Below are 8,680 nucleotides of genomic sequence, written 5' to 3'. Positions count from 1 at the left end.
ACCACCACCAACACCAGTACTAATGTAAATCCCGAGCATGCATTGTCTAACTTTGAAATAAAACCCGATGAAGTCCTTAAAGCCCTCAAATCACTTAAAACAAATAAAAGTCCTGGACCTGATAAAGTATATCCAACTCTGCTGAAAGAAACAAAGAGCGAAATACTCTCCTCCCTTACAACCGTATTCAATATGTCCTTGCGACAAGGCATCGTCCCTTCAGATTGGAAAAAGGCTAACGTGACACCGATTTTTAAGAAAGGAGACAAAAAAGTACCAGGTAATTACAGGCCCATTAGTCTAACTTCGGTTGTAGGTAAGCTACTTGAGGGCATAATTAGAGACAAAATTGTGAGTTACCTTGAAAGCCACTCATTAATTGGGGACTCACAACATGGCTTCCGAAACAAAAGATCCTGCCTATCAAATCTTTTAACCTTTTATAACGACCTCTTCACTGTTTATGACGTAACCAAATCACTGGACGTAGTCTATTTTGATTTCCAGAAAGCGTTTGATAAAGTCCCGCATCATAAATTACTTTACAAATTAAAGCAAATAGGTATTGACGGTCAAGTAAACCAATGGATCGCGAATTGGTTGAGCAACAGACAACAAAGAGTAGTGATTGACGGATTTAACTCAGAGTGGGCGCCGGTCACTAGTGGCGTCCCTCAGGGCTCGGTTCTTGGCCCAGTGCTCTTCATTATTTACATCAACGACGTGGATGTTGTACTCAATAACCGCATTAGTAAATTTGCAGACGACACAAAGATTGGTAACTCGGTTCTCACTGACGAAGACAGGCAAAGCCTCCAAGAGGATTTGCACAAAATTTCAGCTTGGTCGGATAGATGGGAGATGCCCTTTAACGTAGACAAGTGCCATGTCCTTCAAGTTGGAACGAGGAATAAAAAGTTCGATTACGAAATGCGCGGCGTTAAACTCAAAAGCGTTCAATGCGTCAAAGACTTGGGGGTCAAAATCGCGTCAAACCTCAAATTCTCACAGCAATGCATCGATGCAGCAAATAAAGCGAACAGAATGTTGGGCTTCATTAAAAGAAACTTTTTATTCAAGAATAAAGATGTAATACTGCTCTACACCAGTTTAGTCAGACCCACTTGGAATATGCGGTACAGTTTTGGTCTCCCCACCATGCAAAGGATATTGCTAAATTAGAAGGTGTTCAGCGTCGGGCAACGAAAATGATCCCTTCCTTGCGCAACAAATCCTACGAAGAAAGGCTTTCTACCCTTAACATGTTCTCTCTAGAGAAACGTCGCCTCCGAGGAAAACTGATCGAATGTTTTAAAATACTTAATGGTTTCACGAATGTAGACAGATCAACATTGTTTATGATCGATGACACTTTGCGCACGAGGAACAATGGCGTAAAACTCAGATGTAGACAAGTAAATTCAGACTGCACCAAATTTTTCTTCACCAACGTTGTAGTGCGAGAATGGAATAAGCCTCCACCATCAGTGGTCCAGTGTAACACGATTGACTCCTTCAAAAATAAGCTCGACCGTCACTTCCTTCAACTTAATATCAACTAGAGTAGAAATGCAACGTTTTGGAGTCTTCTGATTAATGTAAAATCACTTAGGTTTAAGGACAGACCACCAAGTCTGGACCATGGGGTCTGTGTGGTCTGATTTTCTATGTAAATCTATATACATCTATATATATATATATATATATATATATATATATATATATATATATATATATATATATATATATATATATATATATATATATATATATATATATATATATATATATATATATATATATATATATATATATATATATATATATATATATATATATATATATTTATATATATATATATATATATATATATATATATATATATATATATATATATATATATATATATATATATATATATATATATGTATAAGAACATAAGAACGTAAAGAGTCTGCAAGAGGCCGGTTGGCCTATACAAGGCAGCTCCTGTACTTTCAACCCCACCTTACCTCACTATGCATGACTTTATCCAACCTTTTATTGAATGTATCTATGGTACTGGCACCCACAACATGGTTGCGAACCTGTTCCATTCATCCACCACTCTATTGGTAAACCAATTCTTGCCCATGTCTTTGTTGAATCTGAATTTATCTTATTTAAAACCATTGCTACGTGTCCTACCTGGTTCTTTTACAACCAAAACCCTATTGACATCCCCTTTATTGAAGCCCTCCATCCATTTACAGAGTTCCATCAGGTCTTTTCGCAACCTTCGCCGTTCTAGAGTGTAGGTTTAAATGGTTCAGTCTGTCTTCTTAAGGCAAGTTTCTCACCCTCTGAATCATCTTTGTCATCCTCCTCTGTACAGATTGTAACATCTTGATATCCATTCTATATTAGGGTGACCAAAACTGAATCGCATAATCGATATGAGGTCTAACTAGTGCTAAGTAAAGTTTGAGGATGACTTCAGCGCTCCTATTGCTTTCACTCCTTGAGATGAAACCCAGTACCCTGTTTGCACGATTTTTAGCCTGAATGCATTGAGCTCTAGGACGGAGGTCAGCGCTCACTAGGACTTCTAAATCTCACTTCCAGACCTGCTTAGAGGAGTGCCATTTAAGGAGTAATTGTGTGAGGGGTTATTCCTACCTACACTCAGAATACTACACTTCCCGACATTGAATTCCATCTGCCACTTCCCTGCCCAATCATGTAGTCTGTCAAGCTCATCATGGAGAACGCTAGCGTCCTGGTCTGATTGGATTACTCTACCGATCTTGGTGTCATCTGCGAACTTACTGACATCATTACTAATTCCTGTGTCTAAATCATTGATATAAATAATAAAAAGCAGAGGACCCAGCACAGACCCCTGTGGGACTCCACTCGTAACACTGCCCCATTCAGATTTTTTACCATTGATTTGCACTCTCTGCTTCCTACCACTAAGTCATGCCCTAATCCAGTTCAAAACTTTCCCATCTACGCCGTGAGCCTGTAATTTTAGTAATAGCCGGTGACGAGGGACTGTGTCGAACGCTTTACTGAAATCTAGATACAGTATGACATAGTTTTCATCTCTGTCAACCGCCTCGATTACTTTAGTGTAGAAGGACAACAGGTTAGTAAGGCAAGACCTCCCCTTCGTGAAGCCATGCTGTGAGTCATGAATTAAATTATGCTTCTCTAAATGGTCCCGAATGCTCCTGGCTTTAATTGACTCCAACATCTTGCCTATAGCTGATGTCAATCTAATTGGGGATAATTTGAGGTGCCTGACTTGTCTCCCTTTTTTAAAATCGGCGTCACATAAGCTACTTTCGATTGGTTAGGCACATATCCAGAATTTACCGACATCTTAAAGATATCGGTAAGTGGACCACTTGAGAACCTCCTTGCATTCTTTCAGAACCCGTGGGAATATTTCGTCTGGGCCCGGCGATTTGTTTTTCTTCAACCTACCAATCTCATCCTGGACTACCTGCCTAGTGGTGATCACATCCCTCAACTTCTCGTTATCTTCGCCTTCATATACCTGAACTCTCTCCGGAATGGTTGTTAGATTTTCCTGCGTGAAAACTGAGAGGAAGTAGTCATTCAACATTTGACTCATATCTTCTCCATTCTCAACGAGCTCACCTGTGTTTGTTTTCAACGGTACAATTCTCTCTCTTGTTTTCGTTCTGTACAATTTGAAGAAGCCCGTGGGGTCGCTCTTGGCCTCGTTGGCTACCCTAATCTCATAATTTATTTTTGCTAGACGGGTATTCTTCTTCACAGATCTGGCTAGTTCAACATACCTACCCCTGAGGTGGGTTTCCCCGTTCTTTACTTTCCCATAAATTCCTCTCTTCAAGCCAATCTCGTGCTTGAGTCTGCGGGTCATCCATTTAAGGTCGTTATTTTCCTTTCTACGTGCTTGGTAAGGGATATGCTGTCTCTGACCGTCCGCTATTACTCTAACTAAATTATTGTAGGTCATTTCTACATGGTTCTCCTGCCCTTCAGGTTTCAGCCCTGAGATCCGGCCCTCATCTACCCCTAAGATTACCCAATTTACCTCCTCAAGGTGCCTTCTAAGCCCCTCGTAATCGACTCTTCTAAAGTCTGGCACCAACCTCTACTCTTTTCCCTCTTACTATCTCTATCCTAAATTTCAATCCAAAGCTGGATGTTGCGCCTACGTGCGCAACATCACTTACTCTCGTGCCCACGACCTTGACTCTTCTGAATTTTCCACCATCTGGCTAAGACTTTATTGTCATTCTATTACTAAATACATATGTGCTGTTTATCTCTCTCCTAACTCTACTAACTATGTAAAATTCTTTGACTATTTGAACTCTAAAGTGGAGCACATCTTGACTCACTCTCCCTTTGCTAAAATCTCCATCTTGGGAGATTTCAATGTTCACCACCAGCTTTGGCTTTCATCCTCCTTCACTGACCAGCCTGGTGAACAAGCCTACAACTTTGCTCTCCTCTACGACCTAGAGCAGTTGGTTCAGCACCCTTCTCGTATTTCCGACCGTCTCTGAGACAGGCCCAACATTCTAGACCTCTTCCTTACCTCTAATCCCTCTGCTTACTCTGTCAAACTGTTCTCTCCGTTGGGCTCCTCCGATCATAACCTTATTTCTGTATCCTGTCCTATCGCTCCTGTACATCCTCTGGACCCGCCGAAGAGGCGATGCTTCTGGCATTGTGCTTCAGCTCGGTGGGACGACCTGAGGATGTACTTTTCCGATTTCCCGTGGAATGATTACTGCTTCCAGGAGAGAGACCCCTCTGTGTGTGCCCAGCGCATCACAGAGGTGATTGTCTCTGAAATGGAGGCACACATTCCACGTACTTTCTCTACTCCTCATGCTAAAAAGCCTTGGTTTAATCACGCTTGTTCTCGTGCTATTAAAGATAGAGAGGCAGCTCACAAAAGGTGCCAGAGCCTTCGAACTCCCAATAACTTTGACCTTTACATTTCAGCCCGGAATCGTGCCAAATCTGTTCACCGACTTACCAAAACTTCTTTTATTAATAGAAAATGTCAACACCTTGCTTCTTCTAATTCTTCCCGTGACTTCTGGCATCTAGCCAAAAATATCTCCTCCAATTCACTTCTTCCCCTTTCCCTCCTCTCCTTAACCCTGACGGCAGCACTGCCGTCTCATCTGTCTCTAAGGCTGAACTCTTCGCTCAAACTTTCTGTAAGAACTCCACCCTGGACGATTCTGGACATATTCCTCCTACTCATCTCCCCTCTGACTCCTTTATGCCTGTTATTAAGATTCTTCAAAATGATGTTTTCTATGCCCTCTCTGGCCTCAACTCTCAGAAGGCTTATGGACCTGATGGAGTGCCTCCTATTGTCCTTAAAAACTGTGCTTCTGTGCTGACACCCTGCCTGGTCAAACTCTTTCGTCTCTGCCTATCAACATCTATCTTTCCTTCCTGCTGGAAGTATGCCTTTATACAGCCTGTGCCTAAGAAGGGTGACCGTTCTAATCCTTCAAACTACCGCCCTATAGCTTTACTTTCCTGTCTATCTAAAGCTTTTGAATCAATCCTTAACCGGAAGATTCAAAAGCACCTTTCCATTTCTAACCTTCTATCTGATCGCCAGTATGGATTCCGCAAGGGACGTTCTACTGGTGATGTTCTTGCTCTCTTAACTGACTCTTGGTCATCCTCTCTCAGCAGTTTCGGAGAAACTTTCTCTGTTGGGCTAGACATATCGAAAGCCTTCGATAGAGTCTAGCACCAGTCTTTGCTTTCTAAACTGCCCTCTTTCGGATTCTATCCCTCTCTCCGTTCCTTTATCTCCAGTTTCCTTTCCGGCCGTTCTATCTCTGCGGTGGTAGACGGTCACTGCTCTTCCCCTAAACCTATCAACAGTGGCGTCCAACAGGGCTCGGTCCTACCACCCACTCTCTTCCTGTTATTCATCAATGATGTTCTTTCCATAACAAACTGTCCTGTCCACTCATACGCCGACGACTCCACTCTGCATTATTCAACTTCTTTCAATAGAAGACCATCACAACAGGAAGTACACGACTCCAGACTGGAGGCTGCAGAACGCTTAACCTCAGACCTTGCTATCACTTCCGATTGGGGCAGAAGGAACCTTGTGTCCTTCAATGCCTCAAAAACTCAATTTCTCCACCTATCAACTCGACACAATCTTCCAAATACCTATCCCCTATTCTTCGACAACACTCAGCTGTCACCTTCTTCAACACTAAACATCCTCGGTCTATCCTTAACTCAAAATCTCAACTGGAAACTTAATATCTCCTCTCTTGTTAAATCAGCTTCCTCGAGGTTGGGCGTCCTGTATCGTCTCCGCCAGTTCTTCTCCTCCGCGCAGTTGCTATCCATATACAGGGGCCTTGTCCGCCCTCGTATGGAGTATGCATCTCACGCGTGGGGGGGTCCACTCACACAGCTCTTCTGGACAGAGTGGAGTCTAAGGCTCTTCGTATCATCAGATCTCCTCCTCCTACTGATAGCCTTCTACCTCTTAAATTCCGCCGCGATGTTGCCTCACTTTCTATCTTCTATCGATATCTCCACGCTGACTGCTCTTCTGAACTTGCTAACTGCATGCCTCCCTCCCTCCCGCGGCCCCGCTGCACACGACTTTCTACTCGTGCTCATCCCTACACTGTCCAAACCCCTTATGCAAGAGCTAACCAGCATCTTCACTCTTTCATCCCTCACGCTAGTAAACTCTGGAACAATCTTCCTTCATCTGTATTTCCTCCTGCCTACGACTTGAACTCTTTCAAGAGGAGGGTATCAGGACACCTCTCCTCCCAAAATTGATCTTTCTTTCGGTCACCTCTTTTAATTCTTTTGTGGGAGCAGCGAGTAGCGGGCTTTTTCTTATTCTTATTATTTTTTTTTTGTGCCCCTGAGCTGCCTCCTTTGTTGTAAAAACAACAACAACAACAACACAGGGTTGAGTTCATGAGTCACCGCCCAGTCTAAGTTAAACCTAATTTCCTTGTGATCACTACCACCTAGTTCTCCCCCAACGTCTAGCTCACTGATCATATTCTCGTTGTTAGTTAAGACTAAGTCTAAAATGTTACCTCTGGTGGGCTCAGTTACTGTCTGCTTGAGGAAATTATTTTGTATTACTTTCAGAAAATCCTCAGACTCTAGATCACCCACCACGCCTTCCTAGTCTATATTCGTATAGTTAAAATTCCCCATTATACAGACATTTTTGCTCCTGCTCGCCCTGCCAACCTCTTGCAGTAATATATCAATGTTCTGCCTGCTAAGGTTGGGTGGCCTGTAAAAAAACCCTAGAGTTAGTTTGTCTTTCCCTTTGTGGACGTGCACCCAAACTGATTCTGAGTCGCCCTTTGTTTGAATAGAATTGTTAGCGGAACATTTAAGTGTGTCTTTAACATAAAGTGCCGCCCCCCTCCCCTTTGTCCCTTTCTATCTTTGTGAAACATCTGATAACCATCTGTTTCATACTCCGAGATGAAATTTTTGTTTGCAGTATCCACCCATGTTTCCGTGATAGCTACAATGTCGAATTTCTCGACACATGCTTTCCCCCTCAGTAGATCTATCTTGTTCCTGAGACTTCTACTGTTGGTGTAATAAGCCGTTAGCCCATCCTTTCTTACATCCTTTCGATCACTCCTGCGCCCCGTAGTCCCAGTCTGCGATGCATAGCCACTGATGACAGGCCCTCCACCCTCGCCTACTCTAAAAAATCTGTAGGGTGCTAAGTGATCGCTCGAGGGAGTCTGCGAGAACCTCCACCCCCTGGAGTGACAGGTGCACACCATCCTTGGCATACAAGGTGCCTTTATCGTAGAAGATGTCCCAATTATCAATGAAAAGTCAATCATTACGCTTACAGTGAGCCGCCAGCCGCCAGGAGGAAAAGGAAAAGGAGGAGGAGGAGGAGGAGGAGGAGGTTGTGGAGGAGGAGGAAGAGGAAGAGGACGAGGCTGAGGAGGAAAGGGGCGGGGAGGGTGAGGCAGGAGAAGGGTCAGTGAGGAACAGTGAAGAGGCGATGGGGCTGTGTCGTGCTGAGGTGCTGCGGCGTGGAGGGGAGAGTGGCAGAGAGGGCAAGGCGGAGGAGACAGGGAGGTCCGCTGGTGAGCACGCGGGTAGGGTCACAGATTTACCAACGAGGTCTTTTAGCTCCGCGAGCTGTAATGAGAGACTTCTAATAATGCCTTCCTGTTTCAATAGTTTGCTCGCGTCCTGATTTGCTTTGACACAGAATCTGCATTTTTCAGTTTTTACATTCTTGACACGGAAATACTGTGGGGCCTGGCGTAGGCGGCGCTCGGGGCAGGTCTAGGGCGGGAAGGCATCTTCCGTTGTTGTCTGGAGCGGGTGAGAGGGACGCGGCCTCCCTAGGGATTTATCGTCTCCGACCAGGTGTGGGTTTTTTATATATATATATATATATATATATATATATATAGAGAGAGAGAGAGAGAGGGGTCTCTGCGAATTCTAGGAACAACAATTATATTATTCATTACAATTTGTTTATACATATATTTCGCGTGTAGGAGCGCTGTTCAGGCCTTCCGGAAGCAAGAACGCGTGGCTGATATTTTGAATGGTGGCGCTGACGGCCTCAGTAGTCTGGTACGGGACCTTTTAATATAAAACTACGACATTTTTAATA

The sequence above is a fragment of the Eriocheir sinensis genome, chromosome 1 (genome assembly GCF_024679095.1).
Source record: "Eriocheir sinensis breed Jianghai 21 chromosome 1, ASM2467909v1, whole genome shotgun sequence".
Taxonomy (NCBI): Eukaryota; Metazoa; Arthropoda; class Malacostraca; order Decapoda; family Varunidae; genus Eriocheir; species Eriocheir sinensis.
This window is presented reverse-complemented; position numbering follows the sequence as displayed.